This window comes from Bidens hawaiensis, unplaced genomic scaffold, assembly GCF_021521415.1.
Source record: "Bidens hawaiensis isolate Kalapana, Puna unplaced genomic scaffold, B.hawaiensis_p1.1 tig00022545_1, whole genome shotgun sequence".
Taxonomy (NCBI): Eukaryota; Viridiplantae; Streptophyta; class Magnoliopsida; order Asterales; family Asteraceae; genus Bidens; species Bidens hawaiensis.
This window is the reverse complement of record NW_027493516.1, coordinates 308633-335461: the sequence shown is the minus strand read 5'-3', so window position 1 is coordinate 335461 and position 26829 is coordinate 308633. Positions and strand designations below refer to the sequence as shown.

Genomic DNA, 26829 nt, shown 5'->3' with positions numbered 1-26829 from the left:
GGCACTACCACGAGTGAATAAGTTATACCACCCCTGGGAGAAGCGCCACCGGTAAAATGCCGATAACTTGTCAGCTGTAGGCGTAATGCCAAGACAGTGACAAGTATACTCAAAATGGCGAAGGCGAGTCATTCCGAGGGGATGAATCTGGCTAAGGTGTAGCCCAAAAACATCCAACAAAAAGCGAGTAATGGGCAATCGGAAGTTGCCCAAGAAAAAATACTCCCTATACACGGAAATCTTGCCAGCAGGAGCCTCCCGAGCTGTCTTGCCAGACGCATGCAATTCAGGCTCATACTCAGGGCCAAGGTTATAGACCTTGACTATATCATTAAAGTCGGCAGCAGTCATACGACAACCGACGAACTCCATATTGTTATTCTTCTTGGCCTTACACGATTGAGAGGATTCAACCATAAAGAAGAAAGTATTCAACGAAGGAAGAAAAAGAAAATATGCAGAGAAAATGGGAAAAGTGATTTCCAAATGAGGTAATCCCGCCTTTTATACTAATCTGAGAGGAGGGATACAAAAAGGATGGACGACGCGCGGTCCAATAATAAACTGCCACGATAACAATAAGCCAGTGGATATGTGTTACAGCTGGGTGCGTCACTGGGATTCTCGCCCACTCGCCTGACACAGACGAAAAGCTGAACTGCAGAGCAACCGTCGCCAAACTGTCATATCAGACTGTCGCTTCACTGACTTGCATTTAATTCACCTCTCCACGCCAAATACACGTCATCAACACAAGAAAAATAACAAGTGTTGATAAATAACAAGGCTCCGCCAAGGGATGATTTTCAAAAATCACCCGCCAAACCAGGCTCCCCCAAGGGATGATTTTCAAAAATCACCTGCCAAAACAGGCTCCGCCAAGGGATGATTTTCAAAAATCACCCGGCAAAAACAGGCTCCGCCAAGGGATGATTTTCAAAAAATCACCCGCCAAAACAGGCTCCGCCAAGGAATGATTTTCAAAAATCACCCACCAAAACAGGCTCCGCTAAGGGATGATTTTCAAAAATCACCCGCCAAAACAGGCTTCGCCAAGGGATGATTTTCTAAAAATCACCCGCCAAAACAGGCTCCGCCAAGGGATGATTTTCAAAAATCACCCGCCAAACCATGCTCCGCCAAGGGATGATTTTCAAAAATCACCCGCCAAACCATGCTCCGCCAAGGGATGATTTTCAAAAATCACCCGCAAAACCAGGCTCCGCCAAGGGATGATTTTCAAAAATCACCCGCCAAGCCAGGCTCCGCCAAGGGATGATTTTAAAAAATCACCCGCCAAAACAAGGTTCCACAAAGGGATGATTTTCAAAAATCACCCACCAAAAGACGAAACGATTACATTCAAAGTATCAAGTGATGCTTGTTAAATACCTAATTGTCGGGAAGAATGGTTTTCATTAACCAAATACCCAAACAGACAATATTGGTAACAAGACAAGCAGAACACAAACGACCAAAAAAATATATATTATAACAAATGCCCATGATAAGTCCACAGCTCTCTTTTTTTTTATAAAAAAGGACAACTATGGACTAGGGGGACTTGTAGACGTAGGGTATTGAACCCACCATTTAACAAGGATAATACCCAAACCAAAGCGCTGGGCGGAACAAAAGGCGAGAGTAATCGCCATCCGCCAGGTGGTTCATTAAAATAATACGTATCCCTTAACGCCTAGGTAATAGTACCGCAAAGGTCCAACAAGCATGGGACAAAAAGGTACAATCCACATGGGAATAAACACCCAACCAATAAGGATGGAACAACACACGAAGGATAGTACAAACGGTACGAAATGTCCTTGTCAAAAGGCCATGATGCCCACCAACTTCCACCAACCTCCACAATCACACGAATGGAGAATATTATTGGTGGAAAGAAATGACAACGTGGTTGGCCACATTTTCTCTCTCTCCTCAGGCTATAAATACCAATGGATCTCCAAATGATAAAACATACTCTCTCATACTCATCAAATATATATTCCATATTACCAAATACTAATTCTCACACCGGAGGGTGGTTACGAGAGAATCCCCCCCCCCCATTCCTCGTAACGAGCTCACGGTGTTCTGTTTTGTAGGTTATACTCATCTGCGCCAAGGAAGGTTTTATAACCCATCGTGGGGAATACTTATCCTAATCAATCGGACTAACGTGTTAGACCTTGAGGGATGGATTGGTGTTTCTTTAATTTCCTTTAAATATTTATGTTTGCTTTATATGAACGCAAACTTTCATGTAGATAAAAACATCATCATAATGCATCACACATTCACACCTAAGGTTTGTGCATCCAAACATCCCTTCATTTCCTATCGTTTGATGAATATTAATTATAACATTCATCATAAAACGAATGCTCATTGTTCCTTTTCTTCCATGTCGTTTTTCCTCTAGCAATTTCTTGACATTTTGTTGACTCTTTGACTTGTAGAAGGTGGGTATATCTAATCGTCCGTTCGTTCATCAAGCAATTCGCTAATATAGCACCTTCCATAGGCGCGACATCAATCAAATATCTATCAATGTAGTTTGCATATCTATTGTCTTGAACTCCATCTTTAATGGTTCCGACTTCTTCATGGTCACATAGAGATTGAATAAAAGCTTTAACGGATCCAACTTCTTTAGGGTCATATAGAGATTGAATGAAATCTGAACTCTAGCATTTTGTATGATATTCTAGTATGATGTTTGATAACTGGTAATTCTCCAAACATTCATCTGGGATTGCCTAAAACATAGAACAAGATCTTTACTAGTCGTTTTTTTTTTCTTAAAATGATCGATAGAGTTTATCGTTGTTACCTCAAGCATCCAATTGAGATACTTAGCATTGTTGTTTATGTGATTGTTCATATCCAAATCGCTCCTCTTCGGCTGCAAAAATTAACATGGAAGTAAGTCAAATCAAACTGACGTTGTATAATGAATAAAGTTATAGTGAATTTAAAGTGACGGTTCTTGTTTACATGCAACTGCAGGTTAACGTATCTTGCATTATCATCCAACTTGTCAACTTTTTCATGTAATTCTTCTTTGATGGCTAGTCTTTCAGTAAACCATGGTGAGATTTCTGCACGAAGATCATCGGGCATCATCGAGAGTCTTCGTGTTTTCTCGTTTATCATCACCCGTGTGCTACATAATTAAAATCCCAAAAATACTTAAAGTTGTAATTGATTAATTTGTTAAATATTTAATAACATATAGAATTAGTGATTTAGTGTTCTCAATACTCAATATCACTTTTGTATAATTGGATTCTTTTAATATCACATGAGAAATTGCAATACACATTGACTCAAGATAGGAGAAGTGTGTATACACATTCAATACTTTTTTTGTTTTGATCGCTTATAACGAACCTCTAAGGTCCTAATAGGCGTAGCCCTTGAAGCATGGGCTTCCAAGGAGGCAAGCGTCCCATGGGGGTTTCGGAGAAACGCCTCTGGCTAGGATGGTGCTAATGAAAAGTGACAAACCAATAGTCGGTGGTAAGTTACTACGAAGCTGTAGTAATGTAGCATAGTTATAACGATGCTCAATACTAACTATGTGTAGTAGTTACAAAGACAATAGTAACTTTTCAATGATGTTTTTCATGAGTTTCCATTGATGTAATTGCAATTGTTATACTCAACTTTTGAGCTATTTCACGAAGATTTATAACGTTTGATCATAATCGTTGTAATGGGTTGGCCCATGTATAAAAGGCTTCATTTGGTATGTTGTTTACACTATTATAACTTTGTTTTCAAAATAAAAACCTTCTGGTTCTTTTCAAAAACTTTATCTTATCTGATTATTGATTTTGTATACACATAAATTACTTTAATCTAACAAATACACGATTTAGAAAGCTTTTCAAGGATTTAAAATACAAAACCTACAAATAAAAGTTTTATAAATATAATTAAATTAACACACTATCTTAGAACTCGTGTAATATATAGGACGAAAAATATCGATATATAAATTTTGAAGTCTTTAGTACAACTTATAGGTGAAAAATCCTATTACATATAAAACTGATTTTAAAAAAATAATTTAATGGAAAGAAATTGTAAGAAGGAATATAAAAACGACACGTGACATGAGAGATCATTTATTTATCTAGCATAGATGTAGATTATATCTTACAAGTGAAAAACGTATGACATATACTAATGATGTTAATAAAAAATTCAAAAATATATAAAACCCTCTGTCCCATTATAAGTGTCATAGTTTGACTTTTCAAGTATTTCTTTTGCAACCTTGACCGTAAATATTTTTGTTCGTGTCATATAATACTTGATAAAAATTATATCAATGTAAAATACATTTAAAACCCAATCCATTCATATATTTTACATCAAGTATTATATAACACAAACAAAAATATTGGCAGTCAAAGGTAAACAAGAAAAACTTGAAAAATCAAACTAGGACACTTATAATGGAACAGAGGGAGTAATACATAACTGGGTTTCCTAAATACAATAATTCTATTTAACATAATTTCATTTTCATATATTATTTGATTGAAAATAGAAGTTTAATAATTAGATTTCAATGTTTATAAAAATTAGAGATAATTTAAAGTAACTGTGTTTTATTAGTATAACTAGAAGTTTTATTATAAATATATTATTTTTGTAAAAGAGATGTGTATTTACACGCGGGGTTTGATTTTCATTTACTATTTGATTGAAAATAGAAGTTCAAAAGTTTATTAAAATAAAAGATAATTTAAAGTAAATGTGTTTTATTAGTATAATTAAAACTTTTATTATAAATAAATCAATGTTGAAAAAGAGATGTGTATTTACACATGGGGTTTGATTTTCATTTACTACTTGATTAAAAACATAAGTTCAATAACTAGATTTCAAAGTTTATTAAAATAAAAATTATTAATGTAAATATGTTTTATTAGTATACTAAATTCTTGTATAAATAAACTATTATTAATATATATATATATATATATACACTAGCTAACACGCAGGCTATTTTAATTTTTTTAATATTATTGTGAATATATTATTTTTTATATTAGTGAGATTGCATATTTCAACATAATAATCTTCTTGCATGCGACTTTTTTAACTGATATTAACGGTTCTACCCTTTAAAATTTTAACGATCGTTTCAAAAAAAAATTTGGGAAAACAACAGGGAGGTTCCTTATTATACACACATTTGAGAAAGGTTAATAGCTACCTTAGGAAATCGTCAAACGCATTCCTGAATAGTGAGATGTAGTTGACCGAACCAACACGGGTAATACAAAACCGTGTAATACACATAGGAGAAAGTACAAAGGGAAATCTAAACAAACTTCCATACAAACAATACTGCACTCATGTTTAGGTGTTACAGTTGTTCGGATACACTATTAGACTTGTCTGTCATTGTAGACCTTAAAAAAACTAACCATGTAGAATGCTAACAGTTTTGATCACATTACTTTCTTTGGCGACCCCTCATCCTTTGCTTCAGCGTCATCATCCTCACCCTCATCATCCTCACCTTGAAACACGTGGTTCAATGTAACAACTCGGGTTTTCAAAACTTGTACTTTTACCCGACTAGATTCGAGGTTCGGATTATTAAACATATCGAGCTTATCAAACTAAATTGAGTATTTAATTAATAATTTATTTTTATAAAAAATATCTTTAATGTATTTACTCTTTTTAGCCTAACACATAAACTTCCAACCATTTTGTGTCCAGCTCCAAGCTTGAGGGGCCTGTATGTAAATTCCATTATAACCCATTTCCATTATCTGGTTAACCCATTTACTCATATCATTGTTTAACGGGTTTTCTTGTACCCAAATCAAACAATCACCTAATTAGCTGTCCAAGATCGTTTATAACAAACTTTTAAATTAGGAAATCGTTTGTGTATGGTAGGCGCGGCCTCACCGACGATTTGATTAAGGTAATAACAACAATTGATTCGTTTTTCCTTTTTAAACCTAGCCGACACAAATCATCAACCATTTAACGCGTAATCGATAATTATATTGCAATTAATTGTATAAACACCTTCCTTGTTCGATCGCCGACAAAACCCCACTATTTAATTGAATTCAGTCGACCCATAATTGCTCGTTCATAACCCCTTTAGCGTCGGCTCTGTTTCGCTTCATCTCCCCTCTTTTGTTCTTCGTATAACGTAATTAAAGGTATGCATTGAATCGCGAATTCATCTTCTTCGTTAACCCCATAATCAATTTAACCAATTATATCTGATTTGAACAAACCCGATTCTAGGGTTTGTTTAATCAATTTGGGGATGAACAGCTTAGTTATTTATGTATTTTCGAATCTGTTCATGTTCGCATTCATCTAATCTGGTCTGCTGGTAACGCATACATGTTGGGGGAGGCAGAGGTCACGGGTTCGACCCTCTCACACCCCGATTTTTTTTGGTAAATAATTGTTTTATGCTTTTTAAATTAATAATCCATTTTAATATTAATAATAATGATTAAACAAAGTTGTTAAACTAAAAACCGACCTTTTAATATTCGTTTTCGTTCACATATATTTTCTAAGACTTGTTTTCATGCATATATATATATATATATATATATATATTCATATATATGTATAGATATAAATAAAGATACGTTTTTCTTATATAAAGATACATAAATATATAAAGAAGATTTTTACTTAAAAACTAACGTTTTATTAAATATTTTCTTAAATCAAAGTAATAGTTTAAATATTAAATCCCTAAATAAATATAATATTGGTTATCGTTTAACTAGCGTCGTAATTAAGACCCTTATTTTAATCACATAATTTACTCTCTTAGGCGTTAAAATTCGCGAGTGATCCTCTTATTTCTTTCTCGCTACTTTAACCATCCTCGTTCATCTTTGAGGTGAGTACCACATTCCCCCTTTTTACTTGTTTTATCACTTTTGGGGACATATGCGTAACTTATTATATTTTCACACTTTATCTATACACAAAACTGCAATTGTTGTCTTATGTGTTAACTAATCTCATGCCCTACTTGCTATATGTTTATGTGCTCAATGTGAACCGCATTCGGAGAGGTCCAGCATAATCTCAGAAAATAGTATGATCATACGCTAGTCGATTTAGCTTTGTGCTTTTCGACATCTCATTTTATTTGCTCATTGGTTGATTTGTTAATCTCATTTGACTCGTTGCAGCTACGTATTTTATTACATATGTATAACTGAACTGGTGTGTTGCTCACTCAACCTCGTGTTGACAAACTATATTATTTTCAACGCATATGCAGGTCACCGTTTGATGTGAAGTATGGACTTAGAAGAATTGTTTAAGGACTTAATGCTAGAAGAGTTTATTTGAGACTTTAAATTTTCATTTGATTTATTTAATGTTTTGTTTACTTTGGATTTCTTTTTTTTTGTAATGAATAATGGTGTTATTTGAATTAAATAAATAGATATTTAAATTTATAATTGTGCGTGATAGTAACCTTGCGAGCTGTGACAATCAGTCCACACCCCGGCATTTCCGCCGTAGGTTGGGGTGTGACATTCAACATTATAAATAACTTTAGATTTGAAGGCTAAAATAGTAATATTGATGCCACTGATGATGTAATGTAGCTTTGGCTGCTCAAAATTTTACCTTCTTGCTATAAGATACGAAAATAACTAAATGTAAACTAATTTATACAATAATTGTAATATCAAAATTAAATGTTTTCTTTTCTCAAATTTATAAGCAAATCAATGAGCAGTGACTAATAATCATCCTTTTGCCTTTCAAAACATGTATTAGATTTTTATCATTTAGTGAGAGGATTAGGTTCACTATTAAGAAGTAAATGGTAATTTTCTTGTGATATGTTTTAGATTATATGACCAAGATATTGTTATTGGTAAACAGTTCAAAGACAACAAATCATAGATCTATTCGGTTGCATTGCTTGGCTCATTTTGACTTTCAAAGTGAATTGTGCACTTCATATAAAGTCTTGTGAGGTAGGTTTTTTATTTTCTTTTTCAATTTATAACTTCAAAACCTTTGAAATGAACAATATTTAGACATGTTACCCTACCCAACCGAGTCAAACCAACCCAATCCAACCCGACTCGTCCCATAAAAGAAATTACATGTTTAGACCAACCCAACCAGCTCAAAGGGGTCGAGTGTTGTCAAATGTCTTTCTCTAAATTCTTTGTATTCAACGATTCATAACATAATCATACTATTATTACCCTACCCCAAACGGGTCAAAGGGGTTAATTTTTATTATCGTTGCATAAACAACTCACAATCAAGCTGTATATGGATTTGTTATATATATGTGACATGCCTCACTTTATTTTAACTTCTTAAGTTGAGTATCTGCATCTGTTTATAAACATAAGTTGTTTAAATAAGTAATCCCAAATAGCCCCTAAAATTTTTTTCTAAGTCATGGTCATGTTGATGATAGCTAAAGGTTTGCCTATGTGAAATGTCCACAATACCCTTTTTATCAAGAGTATCAAAAAGAATCTTAGCTCGTAACATACCAGATTCATCAAGGGGAGCAACATAATCGTAGCTTGTAGTAACAAACGGGCTACTTGCAGTCCATCCAAAATTAGTTCCTCCATGATGATGTCAAAATATTAATTACCTTAGCAATTGAATACAAATCAGCTGGTCTATAAATAACTGCATCTCCAAAGTGAGCCATTGAACTTGATTTATTCTTTTTTTTAAACATAAATCAACCAAATAAAAACAAAAATAGATAAATTACCATCATGTCCAGGCTTCAGTCCACATCTTTGGTCTGTAATTTTTGTTGGAAGAAAAGTAGTCACGGTAAAAACCATTACAGGTGTTAATCTATCAATCTGTCAATGAAAAACATTTAATTATTGTTACAGTTACAACTCATCAAGATTTTATCTCTAGAAATAGCATGCACTATATAATATTATTTTTCATTTCATGTATGCATAATGAAAAAACCGCCCATGTGTCATTAATAAATCCTACTTGAAACCATTCCTCATATAAGATATCTCCAACCAAAAAACTATATGACAAATATATGCAGTCGTTCTTTATATATTTGCAGATAAAAAAGCATTCAAAATCTGAATCGCCAGAATCGCTAATTGTCGAAGCACGAAATGAATCTTACCTGATCCATGACGATGTTTCCACGGATTTTCGAGATGAACGAACCACGTCTTGATCTTCTTCTTCTTCAGCGGCTGCGCCGGCGACCTGCAATGCCGTGACCTGCAATGGTTTCGGGGGTGTGGAGGCGACTGCTAAGATATCCTGAGGATTTCTTGTTTACAGACACAAAAAGTGGTGGTGGCTCTTATTGAGCATGACGCATGATAAGGAGGTGGAGACCTCCTTATATAGAGTCTCATGGCCACCATCATGGTACCCTAATGGGCCTAGCCCAGTTAGGGTTACCTCCACAAAACCCCCTCGGCCCAATAACATCGTATTAGTCCATGTAATGAAATAAGCCAAACATAATAGATTTAGGGTCGTAGAACCGGGTTTTAGTACCATACCCCTACAAGCCCCCCGAAGTCCAGTGTTGCTCCTGGGCGCGCAAGCGTCTAGGTGGAGCGCTGGACTTTATAAGGTGTGAGGCGGTTTTTTCCTTTTTCTTTGGCCTTGTCTTTATTGTCTGAGTTTTGAGAGGCTTTCTTCATGATGGTGACATGTTGTAATAAAAGCCTGCGCGCGAGGCGACTTACAAGCTATAATAATAATGAAGCTCGCGCGTGAGGCGACTTACGAGCTATAATAATAGTGGAGCTGGCGCGAGAAGCGACTTGCGAGTTATAATAATAATGGAGCCAACGCGAGAGGCGACTTACGAGCTGTGAAAGTAATAAAGCTTGCGCGCGAGAGGCGTCTTATGAGCTATAAGAATAATAATTGAGCTGGCGCGTGAGGCGACTTACGAGCTGTGAAAGTAATAAAATTGGCGCGTGCGGTGACTTACGAGCCTGAAGAATAATGAGAGCCTGCGCGCATGGCGACTTACGAGCTGTAATAATAAAGAAGCCGGCGCGCGAGGCGACTTACGAGCTGTAAAATAATGAAGCTGGCGCGTGGGGCGGCTTACAAGCTGTAAAAAAAATAAAGAAGCTGGCGCGCGAGGCGACTTACGAGCTATAATAATAGAGCCTGCGCGAGTGGCGACTTACGAGCTAAGAATAATAAAAGCCTGCGCGTGAGGCGACTTACGGGCTGTAAGAATAATAGCAGCTTGCGCGCGAGGCGTCTTATGAGCTGTGTGAATAATAAAGGCCTGCGCGTGAGGCGACTTACGGGCCATAAGAATAATAACAGCTTGCGCGCGAGGCGTCTTATGAGCTGTGTGAATAATAAAGGCCTGCGCGTGAGGCGACTTACGGGCCATAAGAATAATAACAGCTTGCGCGCGAGGCGTCTTATGAGCTGTGAATAATAAAGCCAACGCGTGAGGCGACTTACGGGCTACTTTATGTCACGCGCCACGTGCAGATGTTGCATGCACGTGCGCGTAGACTTTGGTTTTGTGTTATGCGCCACGCGCAGATGTTGCGTGCGCGTGCGTGTAGACTGTGACATGTGCGAGCATGTGATGCGTAAGCATGTGATGCGTAAGCATGTGTAATATGCGTGAGCATATGTGATGCGTGAACATATGGTATGAGGATTCCCAACCCCTAAGTTTGGCGTGTAGCCATATGGGATCTTAGAAGGATTCCCAACCTTGCAGTTTGGCGTGTAGCCATATGGGATATTAGGGGGATTCCCAACCTTGAAGTTTGGCGCGTAGCCATATGAGATATTAGGAGGATTCCCAACCTTGAAGTTTGGCGCGTAGCCATATGGGATATTAGGAGGATTCCCAACCTTGAAGTTTGGCGCGTAGCCATATGGGATATTAGGAGGATTCCCAACCTTGGCGCGTAGCCATATGGGATATTAGGAGGATTCCCAACCTTGAAGTTTGGCGCGTAGCCATATGGGATATTAGGAGGATTCCCAACCTTGGCGCGTAGCCGTATGGGATATTAGGAGGATTCCCAACCTTGAAGTTTGGCGCGTAGCCATATGGGATATTAGGAGGATTCCCAACCTTGAAGTTTGGCGCGTAGCCATATGGGATATTAGGAGGATTCCCAACCTTGAAGTTTGGCGCGTAGCCATATGAGATATTAGGAGGATTCCCAACCTTGAAGTTTGGCGCGTAGCCATATGGAATATTAGGAGGATTCCCAACCTTGGCGCGTAGCCATATGGGATATTAGGAGGATTCCCAACCTTGAAGTTTGGCGCGTAGCCATATGGGATATTAGGAGGATTCCCAACCTTGAAGTTTGGCGCGTAGCCATATGGAATATTAGGAGGATTCCCAACCTCCATATGGGATATTAGGAGGATTCCCAACCTTGAAGTTTGGCGCGTAGCCATATGGGATATTAGGAGGATTCCCAACCTTGGCGCGTAGCCATATGGGATATTAGGAGGATTCCCAACCTTGAAGTTTGGCGCGTAGCCATATGGGATATTAGGAGGATTCCCAATCTTGGCGCGTAGCCATATGGGATATTAGGAGGATTCCCAACCTTGAAGTTTTGGCGCGTAGCCTGATGCGCGCATGCACGGCGATAGAGTGGTGACTCGCAAGTGCGTGTGCATGGCGAAGGTCTCTTGCGCAAAACCCAGATGGTGGTTTCTGCGGCGGCACATGCACGGCTGCGGAGTGAGAACCCCCGGGCGTGCGTGATGGCGGCGGAAGTCTAGTAACTTCTGGATCTGCAATTTAAGAGTCAGATCTGCAACTTTAGACCTAAAATCCAGGTCTGTAATCTAGACCTAGATCTGTAAATCAGATCTGGACAGATCTGAAGATTCGGAGCAGATTTAAAACCATCACAGATTCGGAGATCCTGAATCACAGATTCACATATTCGGAGATCTGATCATTCGAATCACGGATTTTCCTTCTTGCCTAGATCTGGAAGCCTCTTTTTAGATCTATGGATCTTTTTGAGCTTTAAATAGAACAAGCTTTGAAGCCTTTTTTCTGTAAACTTCCAGATCTGCGTTTTTCTTGGGAGAGATCTGACAGCCGAGATGAAGATCGAAGGGCAGTTCGTTGCCGTCCCACGGATGGCGCCAATGTCGAAGCACGAAATGAATCTTACCTGATCCATGACGATGTTTCCACGGATTTTCGAGATGAACGAACCACGTCTTGATCTTCTTCTTCTTCAGCGGCTGCGCCGGCGACCTGCAATGCCGTGACCTGCAATGGTTTCGGGGGTGTGGAGGCGACTGCTAAGATATCCTGAGGATTTCTTGTTTACAGACACAAAAAGTGGTGGTGGCTCTTATTGAGCATGACGCATGATAAGGAGGTGGAGACCTCCTTATATAGAGTCTCATGGCCACCATCATGGTACCCTAATGGGCCTAGCCCAGTTAGGGTTACCTCCACAAAACCCCCTCGGCCCAATAACATCGTATTAGTCCATGTAATGAAATAAGCCAAACATAATAGATTTAGGGTCGTAGAACCGGGTTTTAGTACCATACCCCTACACTAATCCACGACAACATCAATCGTACTGCCAAAGTTGATTTAAGCTTATGAGAACAACAACTCACATGAATCGTATGCATAAACTTCAAAAAATACATCTTGGTTGTTGTATAAAAGAAACCATGAAATTTGGGTTAATATTATCATTCAGCCAATCTCTAATACACACATAAAGATAGTCTTTGAAACATTGTTTTAAATATGAAACATGTTGGGAGTGTCATATAAACAAATATTGAACTAAAAATGTAAGAGAGAAAAAAAACCAAAAAAGTACATAAAGTTACCTCAATCTCATTCCCTCAGTAATGCACACAACCAGCATACAACTTGACCTTTTTTAACCTTGTCTCCAATCTGGAAAATATACTTTAAAACGACAACAGAACATATATAATATACATTATATCATATATTTGAAAGATAACCTTCACTAAGGAGGGTGCTTCAAGTTCTATAGAACGATTGAAGGTTCTAGCCATGGGGTATTTTAAGGAAGGCCACTGCTCAAACAAATGAACAACATAACTTATAAATATCTATAATAATTTTCAAATGCAAAAACTAAGTATCTTTGTAAGTTCAAAAACTTTCTTTATCATCTATTAAAAACTTAAAATATCTCAGGGCCCACTTATTAGTGATAAAACTTATTCCTATAGTTGCACCATCTTTATCCTGTTGCACTTATCATTGATAAACCTCAAACTCTAATCAAGTTCAACCATAAGTTTAGAAACATCACCCACCAAAATAAAAGGAAACAGTGCATTAATAACGATGACACTATAGTTTTATATGGTTGAATATGAGAGGTCATTATTTGTAATTATATGAGTAATGTTTGCTAACCTTTAGCGAGTTTATACACAAAAATAAGAAAATTCTCTAAAACACTGTAATACTATGCAAATACCTATATTGTTGAATTTTAAACCGATATTACACAAATAGAAAAGAAGAACACCCTAGGGTTTACAAACAAAAAAAATGATAACATTATTATATAACAAATGACATATAACAACACAACCCTTAAACGACAACCTAGACACATCAATTAAGTAACCTAAACGCATCAATTAATTAACAATCGAAAGCCATCAATTAACATAAAATTATTTCGGCCAAAATAGTCATGCATATATACAACAAACCTTAAACGGTAACCTATACACCATAACCGTAGACTGTAGACTGAAAGATCAGGACTTCCTAATGCACTAACTAACTAACAAAACAGAGCAATCAAACTTCAACCAACAAAAATGCCCAATACAACCAAAAATTATATAGGAAACAATCAAGCGCTTATTATAAAAATCATAGTAACTTAGTGATTGTGAAGATTTCAGTTGTTGTCTGCCTTAATCCCAACCTGCAACAACAATTGTAAGGCAGAGATGATTAAAACAAAACCCTAATCAGAATGAAACAGTAATAAATAAATCAGAGACGAACCGGGATCACCGGTGATTACCGTTACATCGGGTAAAGTTACCTCAATCTCATTCATCCACTTGCACAACATAGAGGCGGAGAAGGGACAGACGGAGGTTTTTATGAGAGGGAGTCTGATAAGATAAGATGGGTATTTGATTTTAAGGTTTCACAAATAATAAAGAGAGTCATTTGAGATGTTATAACCCGTGTAACAGCCATTCGGGTCAAACCAGGTTAAATAATGAGAGCTCATAATTTACAAATAAAGCAATCTGGTGGCTCTAAAAGGTGGGGGAGTAACGTAAGAGCGACACATATAGAATTTTTTGGTAGACAGTTATATATATAGTTAGACTAGTTTTTATCCCCCGTATTACGGTGGTCGTTTTATATTATTTGTTTTTAATATTTATCTATTTTTTGAATTTTTATTTTTTTATTGTATGAAAGTTAATGATATACTTACGGTTTGATATTAATTTGTTTTACAAATAAATGAGATGTTATAATCCGGTTTAAAAGCTATATGAGTTTGATGGGACTCAGGACCCGTTTATTTTTTTACCATAAAATTGTTTCTTATTTATAATAATATATTTTAAAAGTATCATATATTAATTTTTAATATATCCCTATTTTATAGGATTTTTACATCAAATATTTGGTGATATTAAGTTTTAATTTAATGAGATGTTATAACTCGTTTAAGAAATATATGGGTTTGGTAAGACCCATACCCGTCAATTCGGGTCAAATGCATGAGAAGTCTCCATTTAAAAATCAAGCAAATCTGGTGACTCCAAAAAAAGGGGGAGCGACCACATCGCGACAAATAGAATTTTTGGGTCTTCGTTTATATATATTATAGATATATATATATGCGCACGGGATTTGATTTTCATTTACTATTTGATTGAAAATAGAAGTTCAATAATTAGATTTCAAAGTTTACTAGAATAGAGATAATTTAAAGTAAATGTGTTTAATTATTATAAATTTTATTATAAATAATCATTATTAAAAAAGAGATGTGTACTTACACACATCGCTTGATTTTCATTTACTATTTGAATGTAAATAGAAGTCTAATAAGTTAATTTCAAAGTTAATTAAAATAAGAGATAATTTAAAGTAAATGTGTTTTATTAGTACAACTATAACTTTTATTATAAATCTTTAAATACTATTAAAGCAATACGTATTTGCCACATGTCACTCAACTATGATGTCCACATTTTCAGCGCAGTCATCAAGTTTTCATTTACGTCTTTCTTCTTTTTTTTTATTTAACAAAGCTTTCACAGGAAGCTTTATGGAAATCTTCCTCTAGAAAGTTTCAGTCTCCCTCTACATCTCTCTCTCTATTTCAAAAGCAGACCTTTCATCGTTTCTCTCCATTTCAAAAAGTAGATCTGAAATATTAAATATCCAAAATCATAATCATTCGGGCCTCATCTCTTCGTCGTTCCAATAAGCGTTCCAATCGACCTCTTCTCCTTCGTAATCAAGCAGCAGCAATAGTTATTGTTCTAATCGGCTATCTTCTTCGTCATCGGCCTCATCGTCAATACTCATTCAGATCAACCCGATTCGGATCAAACTCATTCCAAGCTGAGCTCATTTTACTCGGAAAAAAAAAGACGACCATTGTTAAAAAAATATTTCAACAGTTTTTAAAATTATGAATTGAGACTTGCTTTATTATCTTGTATTCACTAAGATGAGTCTTTATTTGTTTTTGGCAGGGAACTCCTTCAACCATAAAAAACTTCCATGGTTTGTTTTACATGCTTTATTTTAAATATCTCACTTTGTTAGTTTTTAAAATTTTTAACGCCGTATGTGAAACAAAGCATGCACAAACCATGGAAGTTCGGGCTCCGGTAAGATTATATCTTTTTCCGGTAAGATTTTATATATATTTTAATTATTATATGATTTTGTTATAGTCTCTTAGGTTGTATATCAAAATCCAAGATTGAATTCTATTTTGAAGTTATTACGGTTTTCGGTAAGATTGAATATCTTTTTCGGTAAGATTTTATATCTATTTTCGTTTTTGTTTATATTCATATTAACTATTATATGATTTTCTTATAATCTCTTTAGGTTTTATATCAAAATCGAAGATACAATGGAGATTTTCTCTATTTCGTTTTTCCGGTAACACGATTCAAATATTACGGTTATCAATTAGAACATTTGTTTACATAATTCAAATCTTCCATAATTGGTAATTTATTTATTATGTGATATTAATATTAATATTTAAGTTTCTCATTTCAGGTTATGTCTCCAACTTGATATAGTTAATTTCATGGATTGAGGATTTGTTGATACGATTTCTTATATTTTGTTTAATATTAATGTATATTTTTGTTATTATCGATGTATGTTTCACAATTCATGTAATTTATTTGATTTTAATATAATCAATCTTGTATCGTTAGGTCAAAGTCCATTTATATTATTTTAATAATTTTGATTCATTTGAAATTTAATATCATTGTCAATTAAATCACCAATGTCAACGCAATTTAAAACATTATTATACTTTCCAATATTATCGTACTTTACATTTTAAATAATATACATTTAATATGACATTTTAGAAACCGATTTTAACCATTCAAATTCGGATTCTCACCATTTATATAAAGTTTACAAAAATATGTTATATATTTTGACTTTCACTAGTTTATAAATTACCGAATTTTAATGAATAATTGACCATTTTATAATTTTCCAATATTCATGCCTTAAATAAAAAAAATAATTTTTAATAAATATTTCTAAATATTTCAAGTTATTATTATTTTATGTCACTTTCAACTAAATTCATTAATATATTTATTTCTAGATGTGAAAAATAAAATATATATCAAATTCTGATTCTCAAAACAATATGAATTCATAACTTATAGAGTTTCATTTTAATAATCATAATTTCTAACGTTTTAACTAAATCAACACAGTAAAAAAATATATTATTTTTTATTACACAATTTTAATTAACATTATTACAACTTCCATATTTAATCTTTAGAGTATATATGTGAAATGAATCCTAAAAATATGCCACAAAAGATTTTACCATGTAATATTTTTGACTTTTTATCCATGATATGATGCATTTTTTTGTAAATAATAATATTAATTTACACAATTTATTCAACAATATATAATTTTTGTTACTACATAATTTTAATTATAATTATATGTGTAAAAAGTCTCAAACAATATTTAATAATTTTAATACCATTTAAGATTTCAATTATATTCAGAATTTACTTACAAATTTATAACTCAAAATCAATATCTTCATGCTGGTGTTTTATTTCATATAATCTTTGTATGTTTCTATTTATTTAATATGTTTATATTTTGTTAATGTTTGTAAAAAGTTATTATTTATACTTTAGTTGGTAACATTTAAAAAATTATAATTATAAATACAATGTTTTCTTCATTAAATATGTTATAGTTATTTAATAAATTTAAATAAGATTTAATTTAAATTTAAGATTTCAATTATGTTACATTATTTACCTACAAATTTATATCAAAATACGATTTCAAACACAGATTTAAATACAAAATATATTCCATTATAATGCATTTAACTCTTCCTTAATTTAAGCTAAAAATAAAATAAAATTAATCTTAAAATTAATTAGCATTTATACCCATTTTTATTTAAATGAAAGTTAACAAAAATAACCTTATAATATTTAATGACTATATAAACGACATATCAGCCATGCATTCTTCAAAGTGTTTAAATCATCTATATTTTCACAATTTCTTTACAACTAATTTAACTTTTGTATGATATATTTGTTTTTGTTTTCCAACTTATTAATTTATTTCCAACTTATCAACGGTGAAATTAGAAAATTTGACCATTCTTATATATTGATATTTATAAGTAATAACAATAATATTAAAATCATGAATTCTAAATGTTCAAACTTATGGTAATTTAAAAAGAAAACAATATTTGATAGTGATACATGTACATAAAATTATTTTTCACAAGACATAAATATATAATTATGTTCAAACTTTGGAATTTCAAGTTTGATCAAATTAATGTCTTGACTGTGTTTATAAACTTATCTTTGTTAAATGTTTGAATTATTTATAATTACAATACCAAAATGTCCACATTTAAGTTATTCATTCACGTTTGATATTTATATTTATATTATGTATATATAATTTGTTGTATTTTGTTTAACAAATTTAACTATGTTTTAATTTGTGGTCAAAATTTTGAATTTCAAATAAGAACAAATTAAATTCTTGATTGTTTTTACAAACTATTTTTGTTAAACAGTTAATAAATTAGTTTCAAACGGATTTGACATTTCCATAATAACAAATTATATTTCAAAATTTTTTAGAGTTAAATACATATTTTTTTAATGGGTCAGCTTGGGTTTGATTTTCCTTTTAACACACATGCACGTGCACGTGCGCGTGCGCACACACACACACACACACATATATATATACTTATTTAGCAACCGATTTTATGATAAAAACACGAAAATACTATTATTACCCCCCCTATATTTACTAATATGTTTTGTAATTTTTCAGGTCTCGAACTTCATGTATTTTGAAGTATTCCTTATAGATGCAATTTTTGGATGTTGATTTAATTAGATGCTTAATTTTAATTAATATGTGTTTTTTCTCATGTTATAAGTTATAAAAAGGTTTTAACTTTTTATTTATCTTTGCTAGTGTTTGTGTGGTTTTGTATTTGAATTTACATAACAATTTAATGTCTCACAATTTATGTAAAATTATTCTTATTTATATAAATATGACATTTGCATTTTACTAAATTTATAATATATATATTAACATAAAATAATTTCCAGTTTATGGTTAAACATCCATTATAATACAAATTAATGGTTACATAATATTATTTAAAGTTAAAAATCCGTCATTAAAAATATTCCAATATCAAAATACTATCAAGATTTTTTTTTAAATTTCATTAAAATACCAATTAATGGCTACACGATTCTAATTGAATTTGAATTCAATATTATATTATAATAATATGATAATATGTTAATTATGTCAAAACTATTACTTAAAATAAAACCATTTGTTCCTTAATTTATGCATAATTTTGGGTATAATAGTTATCAGATGAATATATTTTAATTATGTCAAAATGGATGCTTAAAATAAAACTCGCATTAAAAGTTTTTAAATCTCAAAATACTTTCTAACTTAACGTTTTTTTGAATAGTTCAAGATTATATTAAAATATTTTAATTATGTCAAAAATGTTGCTTAAAATAAAACTCTCAGATTCTTAATTTATGCATTGTTATGAGCATAATAGTAGTAAAGTGTTAATATGATGACTATCTTTATATAATTCTTATCATAAAATTCATTCTTTCATTCCAAGGATATACATAGAGATCTATGATTTGTTTATAAGTTTGTGAATTGTATTTGTACCTTTATTTCTCTTATTAACAATGCATTGAATTGATTTTGTAGTGATTTTAGTTTTTTTCTTTGTAAGTATAAAAAATTACAACACATTTCTTTCTATTTCGATGATTGTTTAATAAACAAGACTTTATGACTTCATATGTCATGATGTAGTTTTTATTCATATATCTTTTTGGCTTCATGGATTAAGTTAGAAAGATGTTTAAGTTGATATTTTACGTTATTTGTTGTTGTATGTTATTTTATTTTAATAACACAACAATGAAATACCTTATAATGAATGTAAAATTATTTTTTCTTATAAATATTACACTATCAATTCATTATTATTATTTTTATTATTATTATTATTAATATTATTATTGTTATTGTTATTATTATTATTATCATTGTCGCTATATATATATTTATATACAATTTTCACGCGTATGATACACAAGTTACTAACCATTGAAAGATATTGAAATTTTACATCATTGTTTGAGTTTTCGTCTCCAATTCTTCCAAAGTTATAAAAATACATTTTTAATATGTGACAACACTTTGTTCTAAAAGTTATTTTTATAAACATAAAATGTATAATGATATTGGTATGAATGTTTTGTTTTAAATAAATCAAACACCAATGTTTGATTTGCAAATTATAGTTTATAATTAATATTGTATAAATATATCAAAATCTTATTATAAAAGTTATAAATAAAAATCATTATAGAATATAACTCAATTTACGTATTACATGTTATATCTTTTTTACTTTTATTATAACTTCCATCCGTGTGTAATACGGGCTTTCATTATTAAACATGTTATTATTTTAATGATATATTTAATTTGAATAATATTGTTTTTTTTAAATTTTCAGGTGGTGAAGCAAAATGAGTTTCTTTTGTTAGAATATTGAAGAAGTTGATGGTGGTTTAATATGAAAGAACATGTTTAGATCTTTTTGTTGATGTTTTTTTGTGGTTTGGTGTACACTAACTTATTGTAACCTTAAACTTTTAATATCTTGACATTGTAAATGATTAACATTTTGATCCGAAAGTTGAAGAAGTTTTGTGTGCTTGAATTTGTTATATGAATTTATTATGTTTGTTGACATGTTTTCCACTCGTGTATAACAGGGGTCTATACCCTAGCCGAATGTGCAAACTATGAAAGTGATTATGATGATTATCCCGAGAGTTTGTTGTCCGATGATGAAGTAAAAGGTAATATATAAATGTTTTAGATACTGTTGATAGATTTAATAAAAGTAGTATATTGTCAACATCTTTTTAGACTTCCTAATAAGTATATTTATGAACTTTAGATTTGTTAGTTGTACATAACAACTTAGTAATGCTTAGATGTTAGTAATTATTAAACATGTTGTTATGTTAAGTTTATTTTAATTAAATATCGTGTTGTTTTTAAAAATTTCCAGGTGTTTAGGAAATGGAAGTTTGTGTTGGTATAATTTTTGAAGACTTTGATGATGTTTTAATATCAAAGAACATGGTTAGTTATTTTGTTAATGTCTTTTGGTGGTTCGGTTTAAATTAAGTTATTGTAATTTTGAAGTTTGAATCTACATACAATGTAAATTTATAACAGTTTGGTAACAAATTATGAACAAGTATTATGTTAACTTAAACATATGTTTAAATTGATTATGTATAGTGACATGTTATTCCACCCGCGGGTCTATACCCTAGTATACCATTATTAAAAAAAGATGTGTGTTTATACATGAGGAAGGGGTGGGAGAAAGAAGAGAATATGGAAAAGACAAGTGACCTGAGTGGCCTTTTGTTTAATATATACAATTTTGGATACAAAGTAAACTTATCATATAAAGCGTTAGAATTATTTTCAGTCATTAGATCAAAAATCAATAAAATGTGCGTTGGTATAACGTATAACTATTAGACAATTTTTAAATCCTGCACTTTTTTAAAACATTAGTAATTTTTTATACGATATATATATATATATATATATATATATATATATATATATATATATACAGGGGATGGATCTTGCGAGAAGTGACATTACAGCGAGAAGTGTGAGAAGTGGATGTATAACTTCATTAATCCTTAATTTCACTCCATTTCTTATGATGTTTGATACATATATGTAGGTTGGTTGTATTTATGTCTTAATTACACATTCAAACCTATCTACAAACATATAAATGTACCAAGCCACATTCAAACCTATGTACCTACACACATACAAACATACATACACATATACAAACATACGTATCTACACACTTACATATGCACCTACACAACGCACCTACACATAAGAAAGGGAGTGAAATTAGGGATTAATGGAGTTACACCTTTACTTCTCGCACTTCTCGCTGTAAAAAAACTTCTGAAATGATCCAATACCTATATATATATATATATATAGAAAAGAGTTCAAATAAAAAACAATTGTTTTGTGAGAAGTGTGAGAATGCTTTAAACTAAAATACACCACCTAAATAGGACACTATACCATGTAAATAGGACACTATATAACTTTTAGAAACTACCAATCTCAACCACTAGATCCTAGATCCAAAGGTCTACATCCATTCTTATGCTTTTCACAAAACTATTGTTTTTTACGTTAACCCTACCATATATATATATATAGAAAAGAGTTCAAATAAAAAACAAGTGTTTTGTGAGAAGTGTGAGAAGAGCTTTAAAATAAAACAAATCACCTAAATATTACACTATACAATGTAAATATGAAACAATACAATTATTTAGAAACTACCAATCTCAACAACTAGATAATAGATCCAAGGGCCTAGATCTATTCTTATTCTTCTCACAAAAATATTGTTTTTTACATTAACCCTACATATATATATATATATATATATATATATATATATATATATATAGAAAAGATCAAATAAGAAGTTTGATTATCCTAATAAGGCTATGAATGAGAGTATTTTTGTCTAATACCTTAATATTGAAAACCCACTTAATTAAAATCCACTTAAATTTTCACTTATCTCCTACAACCACCATCGCCCACCGCCACCACCTTGCCGGAAAAGTCTTCGGAAATTTTGTCGGAAAATAAAACACTATGAAAAACACAATGAAAAAGACACAATGTAAAAAACACAATGGAATAAACACTATGAAAATAAAAACACAATGACAAAAACACAATGAAAAACACAATTAAATTACACAATGTAAAAAACACAATGCAAAAAACACTATGAAAAAATAAAACACACTTGTATAACACAATTTTGTAAAACACAATTTTGATAAAACACACTTTGTAAAAAACCCACGAAATTTTTTTTATTTTTATATAGCAATATGGTACTCATATAAAAGATTAAAAAAACACTCGTTATTATGGTGAAATTGTTTTGAAAAAAAAATGTCGTATAAAAAAGTTATGAGCGTTTTAAAATGATGGGAGTATTTGACATGTGCCTTGCATGTGGAGAGAGAAAGTCAACAAATGTGTATCCCTAGTATGCCCTTACATTTGTTTTACACTTTATGGTCTCTCTAATCTAATAACAACCATTCAATTTTAAAATGAATGGACAAGATTATTTCCTATCCTTCTTAGGAAAACTAATTTTCTTATTATAACTCAACCCTATATATATATATATATATATATATATATATATATATATATAATACATAAAATCGAGCATTTTACTCTCTTTAATTTGAGTACATTGTTGCTATATTTTTTTAATGAAAGAAATAGATTTATGCGTGTAACATGGCATGTTCATGTCTAATTACGAAAACATGTTGCGTTGTTATCATATAAGTTGTGTAATTATCTATATAAGTTGCATAATTATTTTTATAAGTTGTTAATCAGGTGCACGCTAATAATAGACTTAGGTTGTGTAATTTTTATGTAAGTTGCACAAACATGTAATTTTTTTTATACTCATTAATAAATGCACGAATGAAGTTGAACGTATTAACACTGTCACTGCCAAACAAGGCCCTTTTGTCCTTTGCACGCTTTATAAGATAAAGGGCCTTTTTATAATATTTAAACGATATATAAGTTGTAAATACCTTGTTGCTATAGCGAAAACAATGCCACTTGTATGGCTTTTGATTTCCCAGTCTCGACGCATTCCATTTTTTCCGGACGCTCCAATCCATGTGTGGATTTCCAGTATCTCTCCCCTCCCATTAGCCATCAATCAAAATAGTCATCACTTTCTTGCTTATGCCAAGTTATTAAGAATGTGTTTGGTTCAAGATATATAATGGAGTTAAATTTCATAAAGAAATTGAATGAATTTCGATGAAGTTGAATTGGTGAAAAAGAATTGAGATTTAACCGAAATTGGAATCTTTAAAAGAAATTTAAATTTTATGAATTTGGGTGACAAAGAAAAAAAAGAAAAAAATCAAAGTCATAGTTATAATTATATTTATCATTGCGGCTACCAACTACCAATTGCACCATAGCCCTCATCACCACAAACGTACACATAGCGTGTGCCACCACCTACCAATCACCCTCGCCACGGTAGTTGTTGGTGTTAGTAGCTTCACCATCGCCACAATTGGGGTGGTGTAAAAGATGGTAACAATGTCCGTGATGGCGTTGATAGAGAGGGTGTTCAGAATGGTGTTGAGGGGGTGGCCGAGATAAAAGGCAACGAAGTTTCTAGGGCATGATGGTGGTGGAAGAGGCCGGTGGTTGGGGTGGGTGGTGGATACAACGATGGTGAGTGGTCAAAGACTCTATTTACTTAGGTTAAATTCATCATCATCAGTATCATCGTACTCACTAAATCTCACGAACAACAAAGCTATGGTAGGTTTGAGGGGGACATAAGGTACATAACACTCAGTCATTCGGACACCGGCCGATTGATGCATGTACCATTGTCTTTCAGCTATCAACGTCACCACATGATGCATGATAAACTTTCTGTCACTTTTAACGTTATTTTCATGATATTAGTAAAATAACGTCAAAATTAGTGCAATTTCACTTTTGCCCCCGAAAGCCCACACGTATATACATCAAATTTAAAAATAAATAAATAAATTCTTTTACATGAAGGAATTTGAATAAATTAATTTAAATTATACTTCAAATAATTTCCCAATCAAACACATTAAAATGAAGTTAAAACCAAAAAATCCCTATTACCTTCATATCTATTGTATTTTGTGAACCAAAATGTCCAATAAGTGTTACACATCGTGATTGCAACATAAAGCATGGAATATATTTAGTGTTTATAAAGAATCAAAGCAAAAGCTTACCATACGGGATACTCATCAACTTGAACTTGCATTCTTGTAATATCCCATACAAGATTGTTTTTCATCATACCAAGAGTCTCACCAAATCCATCTCCAAGACGCAACATCTGTACATGATTCAAAGCAGTTTCCTGTATGTATGTTTGTCTTAAGTTACTACCAAGATCATTATTATTGGAACCTATAGTATTTAGGGTTTTAATATTGAGTCCACGGGTCCGGTTTATCTCCATACAGTGCAAATGCAACCAATAAAGGGTTACAATATATAGAGGTAACAACCCGGGCTTTTGGACTCAATACGAAAACCTTAAATACTATAGGTTTCAATAATTAATTTATCTTATTCCCTTAGAAAAAAATTTTAAAATAGGAAAACAAAGAAGGATAAGATGGATAATAGGAGAGAGAAAAAAATATTAGAAAAATAGGAGATCCGTCATTTGAAATGGCGGATCTCAACAAACATGTAAGGCCTGTCAGATCTTGTCTGGTGAGGTAGACGACAACCATGAGATCCGCCATTTCAAATGGGGGATCACAAATATTTTATTCGTGTTCCGCCATTTGAAATGGCAGATGTCAACTTTGATGATACGCCAGTTTGACTGGAAGGTCACAGATTTCAGAGTATGCTACCCCTATGTGTAAAATTGAATTTTGTTGGACATCCGTCATTTGAAATGGAAGATGTCATCCTGACATCCGCCATTTCAAATGGCGGATGTGAATAGGGATTTTGACTGATGACATGACAACACACACTCCCTTTTAGTTTGAATGCTTGTCTTGTTTTTTGCAAACTGCTCCCATCTATATAATATCATATTCTTTTGTATCCCGAATATTATATAAATAATGCATTTTAATTCCATTAATAAATAATGATGTAATTTTGACAAAATACGCTTTTTTATTTTTATTATTTATTAGTTTTCGAAATATGGTTATTTAAAAAATAAAAAATAAAAAACGTAATATTAAAAGATTTTTTTTATTTGTTATTTATTAATGGAATTAAAATGCATTATTTATTTAATATTCTAAATACAAAAAAATATGATATTATATGGATGGGAGCGGTTCGCAAAAAATGAGACAAGCATTCAAACTAAAAGGGAATGTGTGTTGCCTGTCATAAGTCAAAATCACTATTCACATCCTCGTCTGAAATGACGGATGTCAGGATTACATCTTCCATTTCAAATGGCGGATGTTCAACAAAATTCACTTTTACACATATGGGTAGCCTACTCTGAAATCTGTGACCAGCCAGTCAAACTGACGTATCATCAAAGTTGACATACGCCATTTCAAATGGTGGAACACGAATAAAATATTCGTGATCCGCCATTTGAAATGCCGGATCTCATGGTTGTCGTCCACCTCACCGGACAAGATCTGACAGGCCCTACATGTTTGTTGAGATCCGCAATTTCAAATGGCGGATCTCCTATTTTTCTAATATTTTTTTTCTCTATCCTATTATCCATCTTATCCTTCTTTGTTTTCCGATTTTAAAATTTTTTTCTATTCCCTTATAAATTGACACAAACTGAACCTGAAGATGGTTAAGAATGACTTCAAGAGTCATGGTTTTATCGGGTTTAACTTCATAGGACCGAACAACAATTGTTTGTCTATAACCGAGACCATCCAAGATGGCAAATTCTAGTGGCAAAGGGTCCCTAAATTGTTTTCGAGTCGGGTCCCTCATCCTTTCCTCAACAGCCTTCACACTTACACCTGCCACCGGGGCAGCTGACATGGTAGTCCACCCAGTCTTGGTGGCGGTGGAAGCTCTATTGATCTTGAAACCACAAACTTTCAGAAAGTCGTCACTGTAGTTGCCCCCACCAACTGGGTACATTGGAAGGACAAAGGGTTGCCATGTTTGAAATATGAAAACAGTAAAAGCTTTGAATTAGAGTTCAAACCCGCGACGGACCATTAATTTGGAAATAGAAAGGGTGCTGGGGAGTTCTTATAGAAAATGTTTGTACGATGAATACAAGG

The 26829-nt window shown here is 32.6% G+C and overlaps 1 long non-coding RNA gene and 1 pseudogene across 2 annotated transcripts; both read right to left on the bottom strand.

Moving 5' to 3' along the window:
• Window positions 1-2354: 2354 nt before the first annotated feature.
• Window positions 2355-26683, bottom strand: LOC143565831 (palmitoyl-acyl carrier protein thioesterase, chloroplastic-like; annotated as a pseudogene). Its single transcript, XR_013141136.1, has 6 exons — window positions 26375-26683; window positions 24814-24944; window positions 23602-23715; window positions 2998-3166; window positions 2834-2905; window positions 2355-2759 (listed from the first exon to the last, which is right to left on the bottom strand). The product of XR_013141136.1 is annotated as a palmitoyl-acyl carrier protein thioesterase, chloroplastic-like (transcript).
• On the bottom strand, window positions 5329-8640 carry LOC143565822 (uncharacterized). The gene is made up of 2 exons (XR_013141135.1): window positions 8553-8640; window positions 5329-5528 (listed from the first exon to the last, which is right to left on the bottom strand). It is a non-coding gene; the product is annotated as an uncharacterized LOC143565822 (long non-coding RNA).
• Window positions 26684-26829: the final 146 nt, after the last annotated feature.